Raw genomic sequence first — 25,457 nt, forward strand, 5'->3', positions numbered from 1 at the left:
TAAAGAAGACATCTATGTCAGTAAGTGAAAGTGCACTGTCAGTTCAAAAGAAAGAGAGGGAAGAGGAAGGAAGGAAGGAAAGGAGGAAGGGAGGAAAGAAGGGAAGGAGGAAGTGAGGGAAGAAGGGAGGGAGGAAAGGAGGGAGGGAGGGAGGGAGGAAAGGAGGGAGGGAGGGAGAAAACGAGGAAGGGAGGGAGGGCAGAAGGGAGGGAGGAAGGAATCAGGATGTTATTCTGATAATCTGGTATCCAGGGGGTTTGTCTGTTATTATGGCATTGTGGCAAGTCTAGTTGTTTTCTGACATATTTTTAGGTCTGTACTTAATGTACCATGTCTATTTCTTTATCAGTCAATTTGAGTGTTAATTGCTGGTGCATAATCTTAGCAACATTATTATTCCTGTTGGTAAAGTCTTCAGCAGTGAACAACAGACCATTCCCTGATTGCCTGTTCCATTGCCACACTAGTTGTTCCTTCCCATTCTGTGGCTTCCTTTACCACAGAATTTCACAAACTTCTCTGTCCTAAGACTCATCAACTAAAAGCAGAGGTGCTCAGGCCTCTCCTATGGGGAATCTGATTTAGTAGGTCTGAAAGGGGGGCCAGAAAAACTATATTTTTAACTGATGAATCCTATGTCAAATTGGGAACACTAATTTAAACTATTTCATATTTGTAAAGTTACTTTTTTTTTTTTTTTTTTTTGCTTTAAACCCTCAAAGGAAGCAAGAATTGATAGTAAACACATGAAAGGATTCGATATAGGCTTCCAGTGGTTGAAGGAGAACATTCCTTTCTAGCACTTGATTACAGATCTCTGTAAAATCCTAAGGAACATATTCTTGCCTAATCTGGTCACATAAACAATAGGACACAGTGAAGAGGTTAAAAACAATTAAAAAATCAATTTATTAACTCATGATCCCTGTCCACAGCAAGCTGTTGTACTAGTGTTTGCAATAGCTTCTAGGTGAGAGATTCTGCCTCCCAAATTGTAAAAATGCCTTGAGTGAAGAGAGGGTAAAAAAGAGAGTAACTCCCATCTCATGCTGGAACACATAGTAAATTGCTTAAACTATAGAAGAACTTGGCATCTTCATTCATTATGCGGACAGAAAGAATAATAAGGTAAGCTTTAGTTTACCATTTTAAACATGATTTCTCCTATTGCATATTTTAATTCCCTGGCCTCAGGGTCCTTTTTAATTGGGAGGAGGAAGTGTCTATTGGTGGTTGTTTTTTCAGATATCTTCCATATACATAACTCTGATCCCTTTATAGTTCATGCCTTACCAAAATTCTCTTAAAGTGGAATATTTGTTGAAAATCAGACAGATGGTGATCTGGAAAAAAATTGGAAAACATCCATTTTCCATGTGTCTTTTAGATTCCAGCTCTTTTTATAGTTACAGAAAATTAAGAGTTTTTGCCCTTTCTCAGTTTTATCAAATTTTTCAGAAGTTAAATAATGCTCTTTTGAAGTCAAAGGAATCTATAAGAACAAAGACAAGACAAAGAAAATAGATGTAAATGAGGATGATTTCTATAACCTCTCATATTCTAATTCAAGAATTATTTCACAAGCACTAAGTACTGAGAATCTGACAGGTGCTGAAGGTTCAACTAATAAGTCTTTGCCTTCTTGGAGTTAATACTGGGCAGGGTATGGGGAGGAAGTAGAAAAAATTACAGTTAAGTGATAAACATGCAAAGGGAATAAAGGAGAGGAATTGCCTAACAAAGAGGTAAAGCCAGACAGAACGGAGGGAGGTGAACAAATCTTAACAGAAGAGGTAGTATGTGAGCCACAGTAATAAAGGATGAGCTGAAACTTGCTCTGAGCATTCATTCTTCATAGGACACATTTGAGGATATTCATTAACTGAAGTGAAGGACTCTGTGGGAAGGATGATTGACAAGATCTCAAAGAGGGAAGGAGGGCATACGATCTAAAAAGCAGAAGGTCAGATTAGCTAAAACTAGAGATGGAGCCCTCTTCCTTAGAAAACTGACAAAATGGTTAAATGGGATTAAGTGAGATTGTAGACAAATGTATAGTCCAAAGGCAAAACATTAAGGTAGTTTAGGAATCTAGACTTCCTTTCTTTTTTTAAAAATTTATTTCTTTTTCTTATTTTCTATTATATTTTATTTTTCAACATCTTTATTGGAGTATAATTGCTTTACAATGTTGTGTTAATTTCTGCTGTACAGCAAAGTGACTCAGTTATACACATATGTACACTCTTTTATATATTCTTTTCCATTATAGTTTATCCCAGGATATTGAATATAGTTCCCTGTGCTATACAGTAGGACCTTGTTGCCCATCCATTCTATATGTAATAATTTGCATCTACTAACCCCAAACTCCCAGTCCATCCCTCCCCCACCTACCTACCTTGGTAACCACAAGTCTGTTCTCTATGTCTGTGAGTCTGTTTCTATTTCATAGATAGGTTCATTTGTGCCATAGTTTAGATTCCACATATAAGTGATATCATATGGTATTTGTCTTTCTCTTTATGACTTACTTCACTTAGTATGATAATCTCTAGGTCCATCCATGTTGCTGCAAATGGCATTATTTCATTCTTTTTTATGGCTGAATAGTATTCTGTTGTATATATGTACCACATCTTCTTTATCCATTCATCTGTCAGTGGACATTTAGGTTGTTTCCATGCCTTGACTACTGTGAATACTGCTGCAGTGAACATAGGAATGCATGTATCTTTTTGCATTATAGTTTTGTCCAGATATATGCCCATGAGTGGGATTGCTGGATCATATAGTAATCCTATTTTTAGTTTTCTGAGGAACCTCCATACTGTTTTCCATAGTGGCTGTACCACTGACACTTCACCAACTGTGTAGAAGGGTTCCCTTTTCTCCACACCCTCTCCAGCATTTGTTATTTGTAGACTTTTTAATGATGGCCATTCTGACCAGTGTGAAGTGGTACCTCATTGTAGTTTTGAATTTCATTTGTCTAATAATTAGTGATGTTGAGAATCTTTTCATGTGCCTATTGGCCATTTGTACGTCTTCTTTTTAGAAATGTCTATTTAGGTCTTCTGTCCATTTTCTATTGGGTTTTTGTTTGTTTTCTGTTGAGTTGTATGAGTTCATATATTTTGGAAATTAAGCCCTTATCAGTTGCATCATTTGCAAATAGTTTCTCCCATTCCATAGGTTGAATTTTCATCTTGTTTATAGTTTCCTTTGCTGTGCAAAAGCTTGTAAGTTTGATTAGGTCCCATTTGTTTTTATTTCTATTGCCTTGGGAGACTGACCTAAGAAAACATTGGTACAATTTATGTCAGAGAATGTTTTGCCTATGATCTCTTCTAGGAGTTTTATGGTGTCTTGTCTCTTATTGTCTCTTATTTAAGTCTTTAAGCCATTTTGAGTTTATTTTTGTGCATGGTGTGAAGGTGTGTTCTAACTTCATTGATTTACATGCAGTTGTCCAACTTTCCCAGCACCACTTGAAGAGACTGTCTTTTTCCCATTTTATATTAAATAAATATAGAGCTTTAAATGTGTTACCTTAATTAATTCCTCCCAACAGGGTTGGTACTGTTACTGACTCCATTATACCAAATAGGAATTTGAAAATTTAAGAAATTATGTAACTGCCCCAGGTTGCACAAGTCTTGATTGATAGAGTTGTAATTCAAGATAAGAGCATTGGCTCAGAATGAGAGGGATAGTTAGGGAAAGCTGTGAATGATGTGGATAAACTGTCTTGAGAATGGGAGAAGAAGCCAATGGGGAAAGAGAAAAGAATAGCTGAGGAACACTGAGGACCCAGGTAAGAGTGAAATCTTTGGTCTGATAAAAATCAAGTTTCTTTTCCAATGAAAGAGAAGAGTGGATATTGGAGAACATTAGTGACCACTTTTGTTTTCTTTTTTAATGTCCTTACTTGTCAATAAATAAGCAGCAACACCCTATGTCAGGGTGTTGTCACCCTTTTCTTTTTAATCTAATGCTCTGTGAAATTTGAAATTTGAAATTGTGATATAACAGCGCAAAAACATCAGATTTGGTATTATCAGAACAAACTTGTAGTCCTAACTTTGGATTTGTAACTTTTAATATCTCTGGGCTTCATCTTATCTTTAAAATGCAAATCACCTTGAAGTTCACATTCCATCCCTGTAAATTAACTGACATAATCATTTAGAAATGAGATGAATGTGAATACACAAAGGGACTATCTTCTTGTGTTTTAGTTGATCAAAACATGCATATGTATGTATGTTTTAACAAGTTATTTTCTGTTTATGTAATGCTAAACAGGAGATTCGAGAAAGTGTTGACAGTTCAAACATGTCGAGTAGTAATAAAATTAATCTTTTTTTAAATCAATTTAGTTATTTAGTTATTTTTGGCTGCATTGGGTCTTCGTTGCTGGATGCAGGCTTTCTCTAGTTGCAGCGAGCAGGGGCTACTCTTCGTTGAGGTGTGTGAACTTCTCATTGTGGTGGCTTCTCTTGTTGCAGAGCACGGGCTCTAGGTGCACAGGCTTCAGTAGTTGTGGCAGGTGGGCTCAGTAGTTGTGGCTTGCGGGCTCTAGAGCGCAGGCTCAGTAGTTATGGTGCACCGGCTTCGTTGCTCCGTGGCATATGGGATCTTCCCTGACCAGGGTTCAAACCCGTCCCCTGCATTGGCAGGTGGATTCTTAACGACTGCACCACCAGGGAGGTCCTAATCTTTTTATTTTGTATGTGCTTTGGAGTAACAAGATTTGATTCATCCCCTGTCTTCTTAAATATCTAGTTTCCAGTTTAATTCAATAGTCAGATTTAAATCAAACCTCAAGGCAAAGAGAAGCTCCATGTCTGAAAGTTTCCAAATTAGTTGGAATGGAGTCCTATTTAGTAAAGTTTCAACAGTGGTGATCATCTTCAGGAAACTTGTAGGGTAAATTTCTACTTGACTAAATTTATTTACTAGGGCATTATAACTCAGATTCTGTTTTGCTTTTCCCTGGGAAAACAACTGAACTGATTAAGTTTATAAACAAAAATAAGTTTAAAATAGAATACACATACATTTTCAAGTGCACATGGAACATTTACAAGAGAGTATATTCTGAATGTATATCATGGCTCAATAGATTTCAAAGGATTCCATTCATACCAAGTACGTTCTCTATCAAAATGGAATTGAATTAGAAATGAATAACAGAAATATATCTGGAATATCCCCCATTATTGGGAAACCAAATAACATATTTCTAAATAACGTGTAGGTCAAAAAAGAAACTAAAATGGAAATTAAAAACTATTTTGAGCTGAATGAAATGAAAATACAACATATCAAAAGCGTGGGCTGCTGCTAATGCAGTACTTAGCGAGATATTTTTGGCCTTCAACACCTATAACTGAAAAAAAAAAAACCCTCAAATCAAAGCCTTCAACTTCAAACCTTAAAAAATCTAGAAATGGGGCCTCCCTGGTGGCGCAGTGGTTGAGAGTCCGCCTGCCGATGCAGGGGATACGGGTTCGTGCCCCGGTCTGGGAGGATCCCATATGCCGCGGAGCGGCTGGGCCCGTGAGCCATGGCCGCTGGGCCTGCGCATCCGGAGCCTGTGCTCCGCAACGGGAGAGGCCACAACAGTGAGAGGCCCGCATACCGCAAAAAGAAAAAAAAAAAAAAAAATCTAGAAATGAAAAGAATTAAACCCAAAGTAAGCAGTAAGGATATATCAGAGATCAAAGCAGAAACCAAAGTAATAGAAAACAGAAAAAAAAAAAAAGGAAAAGAAAAAAAATCAAAGGAACTGAAAGCTGGTTCTTGTGAAGATAAATAAAATTGATAAACTTCTAAAAGACTGATCAGGAAAACAAAAGATACAAATTACCAATACCAGGAAGAAGACCGGTAACATCATTACAGAAATTACAGGTATTTAAGTGATAATGGGGGAATACTATGTACAAATGTACATCAATAATTTCAACAACTAATATGAAATGACAATTTACTTGAAAGATAACTACCAACACTCACTCAGGAAGAACTAAATAACCTAATAATTCTATATCTTTTTTTAAAAAAAGAATTTGTAGTTTAAAATCTTCCTGAAGAGGAAACTCCAGACCCAGATGGCTCTACTGGTAAATTTTATCAAATTTTTGAAGAAAAGATGACACAAATTTTACACTAACTCTTCCAGAAAATTGAAGAGGAGGGAATACTTCCCAACTTATTCTATGAAGTCAGTATTACCCTGATCACATAACCAAAGACACTATAAGAAAATAAAACCAAGGACCAATATCTCTCATGACTATGGCTGCAAAGATTCCAAATAAAATCTTAGCAAATTTAATTTGACATTGTGTGTAAAAAGGATTATGCATCATTATGTAAATGGGGGGAAGTTCATTCCTAGAATGCAATGTTTGTGAAAAGTCAATAAATGCAAATCACCTTATTAACAAACTAAAAAAGAAAACCCTTTAATATTCTCCATAGATGCAGAAAAATATTTTTTAAAAATTAACGTCAATTCCTGAGAAAGTATTCAGCAATCTAGGAATAGAACTTCCTCTATCTGATAAAACACATCCACAAAAAACTTACAACTAGTATCAAACTTAATGAAAGCCTGAATGCTTTCCCCTAAGTTCAGGAAGAAGACAAGAATGTCCACTATTACCAACATAGTACTGGAAGGTCATCTATCCAGTGCAATAAAGCAAGAATAAAAAGCAAAAGGCGTCCAAATTGAAAAGGAAGAAGTAAATTGTCATTATTGGAAGATGATATAATTACGTATGTAGAAAATGTGATGAAATATACAGAATAGCTACTAAAACTAATAAGTGTGTTTAGCATGGTTGTAGAAATGAAAGTCAATATAAAAAAATGAGTTATATTTCTATACATTAGCAATGAACAGTTAGAAACTGAAATTTAAAGAGCAATGCCACGGGCTTCCCTGGTGGCGCAGTGGTTGGGAGTCCGCCTGCTGATGCAGGGGACACGGGTTCCTGCCCCGGTCCGGGAAGATCCCACATGCCGCGGAGCGGCTGGGCCCATGAGACATGGCCACTGAGCCTGCGCATCTGGAGCCTGTGCTCCGCAGTGGGAGAGGCCACAACAGTGAGAGGCCCGCCTACCACCAAAAAAAAAAAACAGGCAAAAGATTTGTACAAATCCTCATGAAAGACGGTGGATGTACTTCAATTAAGTGCAGGAAAAGATGTTCAACATCATTAATCATTGGTGAAATTCAAGTTAAAACCTCAAAGAGATATCAATATAAGAGAGAAAGGGATAGAACAGGAGGAAGAGATTATAAAGGGGCGTGAGTAATGGTTTGTGGGTGATTAATGTGGTCATTATCTTGATTATGGTGATGGTTTCATGAGTGTGTACACATGTAAAATCTTGCAGATTTATGCTTTAAGAATACTCATTTTATTTGTGTCAATTATACTTCAAGAATCCCCAAAGAAGTAGCTGAAAGAGTTGAATATCATTGCTTCTGAGAGGCCAAAATTGGCTGAGAGACATTGGGTGCAAGCAATTGCATTATTTTAACAAAGTGCTTTTGGTATTAATTTTTTAATAAGTGCGTGTATCACTGTTTTTGAAAATAAAATGATTTTTTTTCTATTTGAGGCAAACAATATAAGAAAACATAAGGCTGTTAATCCTTATATAATATTCAAAGTTATAAAAATATTTCTCAATTCATCATCTCTCATATTCCAATCAATCCTAATATCTGCTTATAGTTGAATCATCCTACTGTGTCACTAGGAGCATGCCTGAATCTCTAACTGCTCTACACTGCTTACCAAAAAATGTTTGCACATCTCAGATTCGTGCTGCATGGCAGGTAAGTTATTGATTTAGGAAGAGATAACACCCACACTCCCGCTGTAAATTCTGGATTTATGAGGCCTGAAGGACAGATTACAACAAAACAAGGTAGTTATAGAAAGCAGTGACTGATGGGGCTCACTTTAGAGTAGGTAGATGGTGTGATCATCTATGTAGGTCATCTTTGGTCCCTAAAGGGATACATTCTTGCCTGTAACTCTTCACCATTATACAGTCGAGGGGTCCTGTCAGTGCTGAGAAAAGTGTTGACCTCTCACTACTCAATAGCTCTTCTGTAATGAGATTAGATCACCATTCTGAAAGATAAAATAGAGTTTATAGTCATTAGGAACTTCTGCATCTTTCACCAGGTTCATCATCAGGAAGATCCCATCCTCCAGGGATTCGAATGACACTTGTGTAACTTTCAGTATTAAAATGTACCAAAACAAACAAAGAACAAAAATGGGGGGGAGGTCACAAATAATTAAGACCCTGAAATGTGAAACAAATTGAACAATGAGGTCAAGATTTTGGGGAGACAATTTTTCATGGATTGCTTGTTTTTCTTCTGAGCAGGAAGAATTGACATCTATGTTCTAGACTTTGGAAGATAGACATAGTGTCTGCCATCAGGGTTGAGGGTCTAGTTGCTTCTTCACCAAAATAATAAAGATCATTTCTCCCTCTGAGGCAAAGTTTATGCAGGTTTGCTCTCAGCCTATTAATACATTGGTGGTTTCTTAAACTCAGCTGTGTGTATAGTAGCCACCTGGGACGACCTGTGTTTTGCCCTTGTGAGACTTGCAGGACAAGAAGAAACTATTCAAACACTAAGCTCATGCTGCCCACTGTGCCATAAATAATAAAGTCCTTTGTCTCTAACCCAGGAGTCTGTGTCCTTTGCCGGCATCCATGAAATTGTGGTAAGCTAATTATTAGCTTGCAAGTATTGTAAAAATCCCAGACCCTTCACAGTTCTTGGCAAGGGTGTACCATACATTTTTGTTGGCGTTGCAAAAGACAGCAACCAGCAGGTTCTATGAAGAGTCCTTTCTCAGAAAGAAGAGGCTAAGCAGTATGGGTAGACCATGAGAGAGGCTTATAGAACTCAAGAAAATATTTTACTTACTAGATTACTGGTTTATTATAAAAGGATATAACTCAGGAAGAGCCAGGCAGAAAAGATGAATACAGTGGGGTATAGGGAAAGGGCAGAGAGCTTCCATGGCCTCTCCAGGTGCCACTCTCCAGCACCTCCATGTGTTCACCCACCCAGAAACTCTCTGAACCCTGTCCTTCTGGGGTTTTATGGAGGCTTCATTACATAGGCATGATTGATTAAATTATTGACCACTGGCAATTGATTCACCCTCCAGCCCCTCCTCTTTTCCCTCCCCAGAGGTCATGTGGTAGGGCAGAAAGTTCTAACCTTCTAATCACATGATTGGTTCTCCTGGCAACCAATCCCCTTCTGTAGGTGCTTTCCAAAAGTCACTTCATTTACACAAAAGACACTTTATTACTCTCAAACACTTAGGAAATTCCAAGGGTTTTAGGAGCTGTGAGCCAACAACTGTGAATAAAGACCAAATATATGTGAGAAATATATTTTGGTCATTAGAATAATTAAATATATATATTTCTTTTTTTTTTTTTTGCGGTACGCGGGCCTCTGACTGCTGTAGCCTCTCCCGTTGCGGAGCACAGGCTCCGGACGCGCAGGCTCAGCGGCCATGACTCACGGGCCCAGCCGCTCCACGGCATGTGGGATCTTCCCGGACCGGGGCACAAACCCGTCTCCCCTGCATCGGCAGGCGGACTCTCAACCACTGCGCCACCAGGGAAGCCCCCTATATTTCTTATAAATTATAATATCACAAGTAAATAGACAATGGCAATCTGCTATGTGCAGAAGAAAACAGAAAAATGGAACAGAAAAAAAAATCAAAATATTATGAAAAGGTCCAGTGAAAAGAAAGCCTAAATGTAAGGACTGAAAAGTTTCAATGTCTAAACAAAGGAAAATAAATAAAAAATTAATAAGATCCACCAGACCACAGTCAAGGGGGTTTTATAATGTAAGTATAAAAAAGGAACCTTGTAAGGATTCAGAAAAAAGAAACTGAAACCACAGAAATGCATTAAGGGGAGCTCCAAGGAGCTTCATTTCTTTATATCTCAGAGAAGAAAGAATTCAGCCAGAGGCAAAATGATAGATAAGAAGTGATTTATTAGAATAGGATGCTTGTGAGGCTTACAAGCCAGTGGGCAAGGGGGGAGTGCTGTGCCCAGAACTTAGTGGCCTACAGTTTTATAATCAAAGGAAAAGTGGGGAGGGGGAGAAGACCACCTTCTTCCTCATTCTTGAGTAGACGTCATGCATCCATCGTCAGTTCCTCCTCTGTGTCGGGTGGGGGAGATTTCTTGTCCCTACATGGTCAAACTGGGACTGTCATGGCGCAATGGAAATGGGCAAAAAGGCGATAACATATACTAAAATATGGTAAATCATCTCAGGTTTCAGTATAATGTCACCTCTTCCTTATATTTTTGTTTTTAGTGTGCACGAAGGACCATGTCCTAGGAATCATTAATTTACTGGGTTCCCTGGGCAGGATATGGGTCTCATGATACCATTGTTTTATTGTTTTGGGGCATGTCTCATGCTTCTGTTGCATGGTTTTGTTGCTAAGCAAGCCTGCTTGGTTTTGTGGGCAAGCAAACCTGCTTTCTTGCGTGATAATTAACTTACAGGGGTCTCCCATACTTTTTTCTCTATTTACAATCCCCTAGTTAGATTAACTATTTAATCAGCTACATTGTCACTTAACTCTGTCCCTATTAAAGCTGGTAGCTCACTCAGGGAGAATGAAGAAGATGAAGAAAAAGGAGAAGCATCAGGAGGAGGAGAAAGAGAGGAGAGAATCAAAGTGTCAACACAGTAGAAGAAAAAAAAATGTGATGGTTCGTTTTGTGTGCCAATTTGGCTGGCCCACAGTGCACAGATATTTGGTCAAACATTATTCTAGATGTTTCCATGAAGGTGTCTTTTGGATGAAATTAACATTTAAATCAATGGACTTTGAGTAAATTGGATTATGCTCCATAATAGGGGATGGGCTTAATCTAATCAGTTGAAGGCATTAATAGAACAAAGGCATCTCCCCTGAACAAAAAGGAATTCCACCAGTGGACCGCCTTTGGACTCATATTTCAACTATTCCCTGAGTGTCCAGCTGCCAGCATCCTCCATGAGATTTTGGGTTCACTAAGCCTCCACAATCACATAAGCCAATTCCTTAAAATAAATCCCCCCTTCTCTCTATGTGTGCATGCACACACACACACACAAACACATAAATCTCTATACATATTATATGTATATTGCATATATGTGTATGCTTGGTTCTGTTTCTCTGGAGAACCCAAGCACAGGACCCAAGAAGTTTTTGCCCAGAGAGGATTCCTAATAATCCTAAATATTCAAGACATTGTGAACTACCATGCTCATGAACCTAACTGAAAATATTACTTGAAAATTTAATACAGCCACCCAAATATTAAGTAAAAATTAGAAACTCACAAATGAGTGTCATAATACATAAAAATTGATTAAGAGAAGTAGATCCAAAGAAACATAGATTAAGTATAAATAACTTAGTAGCTACAAATGTAGTATAATTGTTGTAATTCATGAAAGGAAAACTACATAATAGAAAAACAATAACTTGATAGTAATGGATTAAAAAATCATTTTAAAAATGGCCATAGATGGGGAGATGGAGAGTTGGTCGTTGGAAGTAAAATTTCCATTTTCTTTGTCTTTCATGGGGAGAATCAAAAGGTACTATTTAATTTGTTGGAGATAAATTGAGAATTATACACTATTATTTAAAAATATGAAGACAATATCTAATCTGAAACAAGGGACCCGATCGCTGTGTTTGGTTCTTGGTATGGAATAGCTTCCTATATTTGTTTATTAAACTATTTTTTAAAGAATTCTTTTTTTATATAAATTTATTTATTTATTTACTTTTTAAAAAATTTTTGGCTGTGTTGGGTCTTCGTTGCGGTGAGCAGGGTTACTTGTCGTTGTGGTGCACGGACTTCTCATTGTGGTGGCTTCTCGTTGCAGAGTATGGGCTCTAGGCGCACAGGCTTCAGTAGTTGTGGTGTGCAGGCTCAGTGTTGTGGCACATGGGCTTAGTTGATCTTCAGCATGTGGGATCTTCCCGGACCAGGGCTCGAACCCATGTCCCCTGCGTTGGCAGGCAGATTCTTAACCACTGCACCACCAAGGAAGTCCTATTAAACTATTTTTACACTTATGTTTACTTGATGTTAATAATAATATTTTCAAAAGCCACTTTATCTTATTTATTTTATAAAGACATATGAAAGTAATCACATAGGGTGGTATTCACGATTCCTTTGGAATCAGCCTCCAGAATCAGGTGGATCTGGCTTCAGAATTATGACTCAGCCGCTTACTTGTGTGTTGACTTACACTCTCTCAGCCTCAAATTCCTTATCGATAAAATGAATGTAATAAAAGCTACCTTGCATGGGTGTGGTTAAGACAGGAAGAAAATATGTAGATATTCTAGCTCAATGCCTGGCATATAATGAATACTCCATAAATAATATCATTATTTAATTTTGGTTGGAAAATCAATGAACCACAGATGTTGGATTTATTTCTGGAATCAAATTTTTTTCTGTTGGTAATTTGCATGTCTATCCATATGCCAAGACCATATTCTTGATTATTGTAGCTTTCTACAAAGTTTTGGAATCAGAAAGTATGAGACTGCTGACTTTGTTCTTTTTCAAGATTGTTTTGGCTCTATGCAAAGTGGTCCTTTGCATTTCCATATGAATTTTAGGATGAGCCCATCAATTTCTACCTTAATGTTTTTTAAAGGACAGTTTCTTTTTAAAATCCAGCTCTGTCAGCTGCCAATCCTCAGTGAAATAGTTAAACATACTTACATTTTTTTTTTCCCCTAACTGGCTCCACTGAGGAATGAAAATAACACCTCTGGATAATGGACTAGTTTAAGGGAGATTGATAATCTAGGTGTGTATTTTGCTCAAATTCTACCCTCTTATTTCAGCATCTTGCTGACTCTAGCAAATGTCCAAATGTTACATTTTCCTTGGTTCGTTATTAGTTGTAGAATTTGGAACCAAAATTGGAGGCTGTCCTGTTAACATCAGCATAGAGCAAAATGTCAGTGAAGTTTTTATTGTTTTCAAATATGAAAATTTATGTAGCATATTACACAAGGAATGTACTATTCAAAAATTTTTACTATACCCTTTTAACTTTCCCAGAATTTCCTATTTTGTGAAATTATCCAACCTAAAAAGTTTTAGGGGACTTTGGAGGAATGTATAAAAAGTCAAGTTAGTATAGATTTTTATAGTTATCTATTGTTAATGACTTTCATGGTTGAGTTAACTGAGTCAGAAATGCTTCATTGATTTTAGAATTCATATATATTTCCTATATTCTGTCCTTGATATATTCAGCATAAAGTGGCCATTAAAACAATTACAGATGAATGTATTGCCAACCAATATACAGAATTCATGATCTATTTCAACTTTTTAAAGCAAGTGAGTAAAATGTTTCCAATGTTCTCACCTGACCTTAATTACTGACAATTTCATTTTGTTTACTAGCTTACTTTGTTGCAGACTTGCTTCTCATTTTGATTACTTCATGGCATTATTCATTTACAATACGTTACACTTGGGCTCTATGTATTTCTCTTGATACATACATAGCTTCTTGGCACTATAGCAGGTGATTCCCCCCCCACCCCCGCCGAATGGTTTGCGTTTCCGTTACCATACAGATTACTTTTCTTAATTAAAGTGGGTAGGTTTATAAATTGGAGCTGAAAGAATTTGGTTCCTCCATGAAACTCTCTGTTCTGCCATTCATTATATGAAGTGTTTGCTCTCACAGTCACACTGCCATTAACCAGAGGGCAATAATGCTTCTGATTTAGACAGGCTATATTTAGACAATTAATTCTATGAAATATAAAAGGTCACTCACTATTCCCTCATTGTTTGTTGAAGAATAAAAAGGATGAGTAATAGATAATCAGGCAAAATATAAAAATGTGGGTTATCCATTACAAAGAATATATTTCCAAATGAGTCTATGGTTTTAACAGTAGTATATAATGTTAGCATGTTTATATCATTTAAGTTTAATTTTAGGGAGTGAGCTGATTAATTGTATGCCTCTTTTAATATGGTTATTTGAATTGTATCAGAACTGGGAAAAGATCTTAATAAAATGTGATTGAACTTTAGAAATATGAAGATCTTTAAAGATCATCTAGTTCGTGGTATCAGTGCTTAGATTCCCTTGTTCCCTTTCAGCTATGACCTGTCATTAATCAAAATTCCCACTTTCCTTGGAAGCCTGGACTTCCTTCTGAGCAAAGACCTCCAGGGAGTCTCTACCAGTAGCTCAGAATTGTCACTTGAGATTATACCTATTTGCCATAAGTTCTCTTAATCCAATCCTTTTATTTTAGAGATGAAGAAGCTAAAAACAAAGAAGTATATTGATTTGTGTAAGGTCATTAAAAAGTTATTCCCAAACCTAAAATAACTCAGATCTCCTTACCAGTACAGTGTTATGTGTCCCTCATCAAACTGACCTCCACCCGATTGCTCCCTGTGCTACTATGTACCACGCATGCACACATACTCACAAAGTCAGACACGAGGAGATATATAGACACACACACCTATTAGGGTGAAGGTGAATAACAACTTACACTATAAAGGGCTGTGAGAACACCCTAATATTTATTATGAGGCAAGAAAAAGCTACAATATTCACATTTAAGTTTTGTACACAGCTATTAGATGATTGTACTTTCTGGCACAATGATCAAATTCAACAATATATACCTCAAAGGGAGACCTTCTTCATATTTCATTTTATACGGTGCATGTTACACAGTTGCCAAACATCACAGTAAACAATTGTTAAACATCAGACGTATCTTAAATATTTCACCTTCAATTATGTATTTCCAAATCTTGTGCTTGTTTGTTTTTTTTCCCCTGGGACATAACTAAAAGATCTCCACCAACATGTGTGTCATCTTGAAATAAAAGAGTAGATGTCCTGTCTTTTGGCTCCATTTTAAATTTTATTTTTATTTCTAGTTGATACATAATTCACATGCAATAAAATTTACTTTTTATTGTGTTTATAAAAAGTGTGTATAATTTAGTGGTTATTTTAAAAGTGTGTATAATTTAATGGTTATTACCATGTTCATAAAGTTTTGTTACCATCACCACTATCTATTCCAAAACATTTTCATAACCGCAAAATTAAAAAACAAAACTGTGCATTAGCAGTTATTCCCCACTCTCTCTTCTGATAACCATGAATCTATTTTCAGCCTCGATATATTTACCCATTCTCTAGGTTTGATATACATGGAATCATATACATGGAATCATACAATGTGTGGCCTTTTTTCTCTGGCTTCTTTCACTTAGCATATTGCTTGTGCTTGTCTCTTGAAATCTTTTCTAGCTTTATGATTTGGTTAGTATTTTTATAATTATTACCTTTTACCATTAGAAAGAAAGTCTTTTACGCAATATGCTCTTAATTTTCTGGTGTCAGATTATTTACTATAATCTCAAATTATACATGTTATGGTTTTATCCTTATAGTGTGTGATATTGAGAAAAAAGTAGAAAAATACAGAGAAAATAAAGAGAAATATAAAAAATGTTATCAAACCCTTTTCAAATCTTTCTTTGTTCTCTTAATTGAGGAAAGATATATTCATGCATATAATACATTAACATATCTATTTATATAATAATATCATATTTTAATATAAGGTTACTATATAGATAAAACGTATTAACATATAGATGTAACAATATATCTAATATAGAGATAATTACATAGAGATAATATATATACACACACACAATATGTATTAAATATTCAATAGAAGAATTTCTTTAATTGAATTGGATTAATGTATCATCAAGTCACTTCTTATCAAAAGATACCCTCAGTTTCTATAATATTTACATCCTTTTCTCTTTTTTCCCCAATATTGTAAAGAGACATTAAATAAACCAAATATGTGTAGGAGTGGTTACTAGTCATGGCAGTAAATTTGAATTTTGAGAGAAAAATAAAGGGCTAAAACATCTTTATGTCACTAAAGGTTTACTCAGGGGTTCTTTTAGTAATTACTTAAAAGAGTATTTAAAATTAGCCATGCTGGGATGGAAGGAATGGAGGTTGGGATTAAGAGAGGCAAACTGTTACATATAGGATGGATAAAAACAAGGTCCTACTGTATAGCACAGGGAACTATTTTCCTATCCTGTGACAAACCATAATAGAAAAGAATATGAAAAATATGTATAACTGAGTAAATTTGCTGTACAGAAGAAATTAACACAACATTGTAAATCAACTATACTTCAATAAAATTTTTAAAGAAAGAAAAAAAGTGAGCAATGCTAATAATCCCTCATCTTTTCGTAAAGCTAAACACAAGTTTTATGCTCAAATTTGCATCTAAATATGAAGAAATAATTCCATTTAAAAAAGAATCAATCTAAATTATATTGTTCTCTCTTCTCTATTTGAAAATATGCTCATGACACTCTAAGACTATCCTAAAATTGAATCAATAAATGAAATCTCTTATGCAAATAAGTCACAAAATAGCATTTGCTTATACAGCAAAACACTGTTACGACAGTGTTGTGTCATCCTGTATTTTGGCTCATTGACTTGGCTTCCTATTCACTCTCATACACACATCTGCTGACATAAGATTTATCGGCCATCTTTTAATTAAACTGCTGAAGCATGATGTAGGAGTCATGAGTGCGAGAATAATGCTTGCATTTTATTCTCTTATTTGGCTAATTTTAGGATAGTTTAAAAAACTTTTTTGGAGCTAAAACCCTAATTGAAACTTACTGAAGACTGTAAAGACATTAATATCTTTTGGTATTAATCCTAGGAGGTTATTTTATATAATCAGCATTTTTCATAGTTCGTTCTTGTGTTGTAGCTATATAGGCTTTCAACTAGTTTATTACTCATAAATTACAGAGCCTTGAAGCTACAATAGACTCAGTGATCTTATAGTTGTAGAAGGGTCAACACCTACCATCAAAGGCAAGTGGACGCTTGGCTCTATTTTAAAATATTTTTATGTATAAAAATTCTCTAGTTTGTTGACTAGCCTGTTCAATATGGAATCTTGGTATGTGGTTATAGTCAGTATAGCTCTCAATATATTTAAAAGGAAAACCTGGAGATACTTAAGGATAGAAGAATTAGGATATTCTATGCCTCCTATATACCTAACTGGATTCAGACAGATTCTGAGATTTTTGTGATCCAGTTAACCTCTTCATCCTGCTATCCTTTCATCTCCTAATTTTTCTTTAATCACATGATATCTTTGTTAATCACATTTTAGATGAATTCAAATTCAACAAATACTCCCTTTTTGAGAGGCATTATGGCAACACTGAGAGAGAAAAAAAGAATGAAGCATGGTCTCTGACAATAAGGATTTCTGATTTTGTAAGTAGATAGACATGTTTAAATATCTTTAACATCATGAAGACTGAGATTGATGCTACAGTAAAACTGGATTTCACTTGCAACATAATGACCTTGAGTAAGATATTAAACCTCTGAAAGCCTTCATTTCCTCATTTGTCAATGAGATAATTCATGTGAACCACTTGGTCCAGTGCCTGGTACAGTTCTAAAAAAAAAAAAAAATTAGCTACCTACAGCTACTTGTTATTTAAATGGTATCAACCTATATTTCTATAAAATCAAAAGAGTCCTATAGGATGCCATGAAACATCCCTTCCTCTGTATTGAATGAAACCGCTGTGTTATATGATAACAAACACAATTTTTATTGCATGTACCTGGAAATACAGAGATATAGAAATAATAGAGAAGATTCAGAGGTTTATCACTCCATAATTTTGCTCATGCATTCCTATTACTCTCTACCTATTTAACTCTAGCCTGCAACCTGCTATTGCTTCTACTCACAGGAAATTTTCCACAAATGCTGTCATTTATTTTTTAAAATTACAGTAAGGTTTTACTATGTGCTAGGCCTAGTAGATGTAGAAATGAATAAATGAAAATTCCTGTTCTTATAGTCTTGCTGGGAGAGAAAAAAAGTAAACCAATATTTACAATAAGATGATGAAAGCGATTGCCAAAGCAGAACCTGAAGCAAAGGCTATGTTCAGGTAATTTATTTGGGAATGAATTGCAGGAAATGAGTAAGGGGCAGTGGGAATGAAACAGGGAAGAGAGAAATTCTTTACAAAGAATGTGTTCTCCAGTTGGCCCTATCTCTTGGAGACTGGCACATCATCCCACTGGACCTTCTGAGGTACTTTACAAATGGGTCTCAAAAATGATGTCCCCTTTGGGCCGTTGACTACTCTTTCTCATTGGTCCCCTTCCTCATTGGCCAAGGCTAATCCAGGGCTTTAATTTCCCTGAACTTTCAAGTTGTGTGTGGCGGAGCGACTAGCTGGTCTTGCAGGTAACCCATGCCACTGGGGCAGGAAATGAGAAATATGTTCTCTATTCCCACCTCCCTAGCCTCTGACTCTTTCTGCAATACCTTGCTAAGGCATTTCTGGAATCCCCACCTCATTTACTATAGACCATTGTTGTGCCCAAGCTTCAGAGAAACATTTCATCAGTTTTTGGACCAGCTCCAAGTGGCTTTACTGGGACATTGCACCCCAAGTCATGGGTAAATGCTCTTAAATTAGTAAATACTCCACTATTAAGACTGTTCTTCTAGTTACTTTGGGCCAACATGCTCAAGCTCCACTCTCACATGCGTTCCACTTATTCCTAGCTAAATACTAACCAGATGGTGAATACTTTTGGTGTGCAAGCTATTTCCTCCCAAAGCAGGGGCTATTTCCTATTCTAGTTATGCTGAGCTCTGATCCAGGATATAGGGCTGGAGGCAGTGAGGAAGAAAGCATCATCTTGTGAAGCTCTGGCTTCAGGCAGGGTTTTTGCAATGTTTCCAGGTAACGGAAAGCTGCTTTCCTTTAGCAAGAGGATGACATCTGCTAAACTCAAGGGTTCTTCTGATGGCTTAAGATCCTCAAGCTCATCCACACAAATGCCCTATTTCAGGGCTTATGTGCAGGCAGTTTATTTGGGAAATTATTTCAAGTAGCAGGAGAGAAGGACAGTGGAAGTGAAAAGGGAAAGGGTGCAAAGTAATACAAAGATGCATCACCTGAGAGACTGATGCTCAGTCCTCAATCCTTATGACTTTTTTTTTTTTTTTTTTCTTTTTGTGGTATGCGGGCCTCTCACTGTTGTGGCCTCTCCCGTTGCGGAGCACAGGCTCCGGATGCGCAGGCCCAGCGGCCATGGCTCACGGGCCCAGCCGCTCCGCGGCATATGGGATCCTCCCAGACCGGGGCACGAACCCGTATCCCCTGCATCGGCAGGCGGACTCTCAACCACTGCGCCACCAGGGAGGCCCAATCCTTATGACTTTTATGAATGACTCAGAACTATCTGTCAGGTTGATGTAATAGGGAACCATCTCTCCATTGTCTCTCATCTCCTAGTTGTCAAGGGTTATGCCATGCTACTAATCCTCCTGCATCTGTGGGTGTCTCTACCACAGTATCAGGCAAACCCTGAGTCAGGAAGTGAGAATTATGTGAGACAGTCTGAGTTGAAGCATTGCCCAGTGCATCTGTGTAAACCTGGAGTAAGTAATCCCTAAACGCATGGCTGAGTGGGGGAGGGTGTGAAGAAATGCAGTGGCCCACAGAGGTGTCTGAGTGTCCTATAATAAAGGCATGGGCTCACATTTACCATTTCCCACTACACGATATACATTTGGCAGTATCACTGGTATTATTACTTATTCCTTATATAACTTTCATGAGTGCTTGCTCTGTCTTCCAAAAAATATGTAAGCTCTCTGAGAGACAAGACTTATTTCATTTATTTTAAATTTAAGATCACCCATCAATGTGCCATGTTCCCTAGAGTAGCATATTAAATAATTGTTAATTAAATAGTAAATGTATTTCCTGCTTCTCAAATATTTTGCTTCTCAGATAATTGACTTTAAAAAGCTGTTTTTTTAAGTATATTTCCTAGTAAAATAACCCATAATCCTAACACTTCAATAAAAACCTTTTTTCTTTGCCTATATTAACTGTGATCATACCACATACTTAGTATTATGCTCTTGAAAGTAGAAATATTAAATAGGAGTTAATTAGCATTTAAAATAATAATAAGCCTATTTACTATAAATAATCCCTTTCAATAAATTTATAACCATCCAGCCATAATAATAGTGAACATTGTGGGATAATTAACAGACTTGATTCTCAGTTACCATATGTAATGGAAAGGAGTAAGTTGTGACTTAATTTTTTTTTGGGGGGGTGTTGTACGCGGGCCTCTCACTGTTGTGGCCTCTCCTGTTGCGGAGCACAGGCTCCGGACGCGCAGGCTCAGCGGCCATGGCTCACGGGCCCGGCCGCTCTGCGGCATGTGGGATCTTCCTGGACCGGGGCACGAGTCTGTGTCCCCTGCATCGGCAGGTGGACTCTCAACCACTGCGCCACCAGGGAAGCCCCAAGTTGTGACTTAATTTTTAAGATCAGTTACCTTTTAATTTGGAATATATTATGGACTTATAACAAAAATAATGTCTTAGATTTATGTAAAATCAGTGGCTTTTGCTTCAACTTATATTAAAATTTTTTTCCTTAAATTAAGAATAGACTTTGTGGAAGTTATACCCAGCATTAGTATTGGAAGGAAGTTTATTTGAGATTTAAAGCCACAAAGAGGGTAATCTGTGTTTAAATAATTGTGACCATATATGACTTCTCTTTTGCTTTTACTTTTTTGCAAGTAGATATAGATATAGACAGACCTAATGAAGGACTCATTTTTAGATACCCAAACTTATGCTTAATTCTGAAACCGACAGAATGCATCTTGGGACTTAGCAGAGTGTAGGTTCTTCTGTCTTGGCACAGAAAGAATTCAGAGAGCGGCAGAGCGACAGGTAAGCAAAGAGTTTATTAGGATAGGCTGCTTGTGAGAGATACAACTGGGTGGGCAAGGGAGTGCTGCCCTGAGAACTTAGTGGGCTCCAGTTTTAATCATTTAAAGGAATCACTTAATCAAAGGAAAAGTGGGGAGGGGGACAAGACCACCTTCTTCCTCATTCTTGAGTAGAAGTCATGTTTCCATCATCAGTTCCTCCTCTGTGTTGGGTGGGGGAGATTTCTTGTCCCTACATGGTCAAACTGGGACTGTGATTGGTGCAATGGAAATGAGCAAAAAGGAGGTAACATATACTAAAATATGGTAAATCATCTCAAGTTTCAGTATAATGTCACCTCTTCCTTATATTTTTGTTTTTCGTGTGCACGGAGGACCGTGTCCTGGGAATCATTAACTTACTGAGCTCACTGGGCAGGATGTGGGTCTCATGCCACCACTGTTTTATTGTTTGGGGGCATGTCACATGCTTCTGTGCATGGTTTTGTTGCTAAGCAAGCCTGCTTGGTTTTGTGGGCAAGCAAACCTGCTTTCTTGAGTGATTCTTAACTTACAGGGGTCTCCCATACTTTTTTTTCTACTTACAATTCCCTAGTGGGATTAACTCTTTAATCACCTACTGTCCCTTTTCTCTGTCCCCGTCATTCCATAGTGAAACTCTTTTCACTATCATTCTCTCATGAGTGTGCAGTGGAGTTTTCTAGAAGCTATATGATATCACATCATATATGTGATTTGTGATATCACAACAGATTAAATGTAGAATCAATATGAGAATACAGCTCTCTTTTATTAAGCCAGACAGTAAGATTGGCAAAAATATAAAACAGTATCACCCTTTTCACTACTGCTTTTTAAAATAAAAGCGTTATTTATGCTAACAAGCGATTGACTTACTTTTATTGTTAAATACATTGTTTAAATTTTTTCTAAGCTTTAATTTAGAACATGGCAAGCATTGATCAATACAGCCCATATAATCAAAAGTTCTTTGGGTCTGCAATCATTTTCAAGAGGGTAAAGGTATCCCGAGTTCAAAAAGTCTGAGAACTGCTGCAGTGTATCAATAACTGTCCAATGAAAGGACTAGGCAGAGAATTCAGAAAGTGAGTTCAATGTGGACTAGAAGATTCTGTGAAGGCTTTTTGGGGAAATAGGGACTTGCACTGGGTCTTAAATGATAAAGGGGAATTTGAGCATTGTAGAATAGAAAGGGCCCCCAAAGTCGGGGAGCCAAAGATGGAGGTGCAAACCATGGAGTGGGCGGGGGCAGAGGAATTAGATGTGTTTGGCTGTAAGGGGAAAGCAAGTGGTAGCAAAGTAATGAGACAAGTAGCAAGAGACAGGTAGGAAAGACAAAGGCTAGAACACGGGACTAGGGGAATTTAAATTTAATCATATTGGCTTTAGGGAGCCAATGAAGGTTTCCAAGCAGAAGGGTGACAAATATAATTTTGCTTGGGGGAAATTCATTTTGGTGGTGTATTAGATTCTACATGGAGGGAAACAGGTCAAAATGTAATCTTAGGGGTCCCTGTATAAAATGACAAGGACCAGTGCTAGAGTTTCAGGGTCTGAAGCCTGAGTGATGGGTGAGAATGGAGTAGCATTAAGGAAAACAGAGCACACGGCAGGGATTGGAAGGAAAGATAAGATATTGATAATGATGATAAATCCACCATTTGATGTTGAAGACGCGTCTGGATCATAACTACTAAATGATGTTTGATAGAATTTACATATTAAGTCTATTTTTTATCATATTGGAATTTTTAACTGTGCGAATTCATAAGCAAAGTGTGTGAAGCATTTAAAAATTAATTTGAAGGGGGCTTCCCTGGTGGCGCAGTGGTTGAGAATCTGCCTGCTAATGCAGGGGACACGGGTTCGAGCCCTGGTCTGGGAGGATCCCACGTGCTGCGGAGCAACTTGGCCCGTGAGCCACAACTACTGAGCCTGCGCGTCTGGAGCCTGTGCTCCGCAACAAGAGAGGCCGCGATAGTGAGAGGCCCGCGCACTGCGATGAAGAGTGGCCCCCGCTTGCCACAACTAGAGAAAGCCCTCGCACAGAAACGAAGACAAAACACAGCAAAAATAAATTAATTAATTAATAAACTCCTACCCCCAACACCTTCTAAAAAAAAAATTAATTTGAGGGACTTCCCTGGTGGCGCAGTGGTTAAGAATCTACCTGCCAATGCAGGGGACATGGATTCGAGCCCTGGTCCGGGAAGATCCCACATGTCACGGAGCAACTAAGCCCGTGCACCACAACTACTGAGCCTGCGCTCTAGAGCCCATGAGCCACAACTGCTGAGCCTGTGTGCTGCAACTACTGAAGCCCGTGCGCCTAGAGCCTGTGCTCTGCAACGAAGAGTAGCCCCCGCTCGCTGCAAGCAGAGAAAGCCCGCGCGCAGCAACGAAGACCCAACACGGCCAAAAATAAATAAATTTTTAAAATTATTTTGAATAACTGATGATTCTCCATTTTAATCATGCGAGGTCACTGAAAGTTTACTGCAATTTCCACATTGATATCAACTATTGGTCTGTTTTACTTCATAATCAAGAAAATCTATTTCTTGTTGATTTAAAATTGTTAGTTCACGTATTATCAGCCCCTTCATGTGCGAAGCATGAATGTCCCTGCAGCTTGCTCCTGAGCTACAGCTTCAATATCATTGCACAAAATAAATCCCTGCGTTACAGTGCTTTTTGTCTCCTTCTTTAAAAGCTCCATATGCATTCCCCTCATCCTACCCTATATTCATTTACATATAATTTTAATGAGTAAAAAGACTTTTAGTAATAAAACCAGTGTGGATTAAACCCCATTAACTAGTAAATTGGGGTATTTACATTTTGAGCTTTTCGATTAGTCCTGGTTTTAGTCCAGGAAATATCCTTTGACATATTTCTTAATAACTAATTTAGCCCCTAGAATAGATGATGAACTCTTGCAGGAAATCAACTGAATTTGTCATAATATTCTACAAATAAAACTTAATGACTGATTATAATTTCAGTTAAATACTTAATTTTGCCAATATGAAAAAAATTATACTTAGCTCAGCATTCGTGGTATTTAAATAAAAAAGCTACCCATTATTTCTTTCCTTGAAAAATGACAGGGTTAAAAATGAACATTTATTCAGCGAAATAAAATTATTGGCATATGAATATTGACATATAAGGTACCTTATTTGGTGAGTTTAGGAAATAAATTAGGAAGAAAGCCATGTACCTGAAGATTCAGTATATAGTTTACTCATTACGTTTTTTTGTTTTTTTGTTTTTTTTTTTGCGGTACGCGGGCCTCTCACTGTTGTGGCCTCTCCCGTTGTGGAGCACAGGCTCCGGACGCGCAGGCTCAGCGGCCATGGCTCACGGGCCCAGCCGCTCCGCAGCATGTGGGATCTTCCCGGACCAGGGCACAAACCCGTGTCCCCTGCATCGGCAGGCGTACTCTCAACCACTGCGCCACCAGGGAAGCCCTACTCATTACTTTTTAAAGTTCAATTTAACCTTTTATATATAATTCAAAAGAAGAGATCATTGAAAAGAGTTAAAAATAAGTTAAATTGGCCACTTGTATCCTAACAAATTACAGCATTTTTAAACCATGAAAACTACAAATCAAAATAATCCTGTTAAGTATTCAGCAGCAAACTCACATCTGTCCAAGCTCAGACAATATGTTTGCCATAATAAGGAGAGTGAAATTACCTCTTCTGCTCACCTGGCTTCATAGTTTCCTTTCCAATGTTTTCCTGGCTCTGTAGAACACGTCTTCAGTTATTTCAGAATCTCTCAGATACTCTCCATGCACTCCTGTGACCCTCTTGGATTCTTTTCTCTTTAAAAGAAAATTGCTATAGATTGCATGAATTAAATAGCTTCAATCATTTGTCCATATCCCTATCTTCCTTGTATATAATTTCATTAAGATGAATTGCATTGTCTTAGTGAGTCTAGAATACTCTGGAAGCATTCTGCCAAAAAACAGCCAGACTTTGGACTTTGACCTCAGGGCATCTGATTTATAAGAATTCAAGAAAGTGATGCCCTCCCCAGTGGTCCTCACAGTGGCCCCCCAGTTACTAACCAATGCACAGTTCTTTGAAATTATATTTCTTGACCCTACCATACACTCCACTGGCCCCTCCTGATACATGAAACATGCTGAATAAATAAATGAAATGCTGCTCGAGATAACCAGACATTCAACATAATTAAATCATGTGCTGGGGGATGTTTCTGAAAACATCCCAAACAGAAACATTAGGTTCTAAAATGTAACTGTACAGGGGCAAGCTCTTTAGTACTATAATTCCATTTGGTGGATCTTGTACTCGACTATTCCTTAATACTGTGTTTTAAATATGAATTTATATTGAATCTGATAGATATTCTAGGGCAGAAATCTAACAACAATGAAAAGATCATATGCAAAGGA

Source organism: Mesoplodon mirus (genome assembly GCF_964341445.2).
Source record: "Mesoplodon mirus genome assembly, chromosome: 20".
In the NCBI taxonomy this organism is placed as follows: Eukaryota; Metazoa; Chordata; class Mammalia; order Artiodactyla; family Ziphiidae; genus Mesoplodon; species Mesoplodon mirus.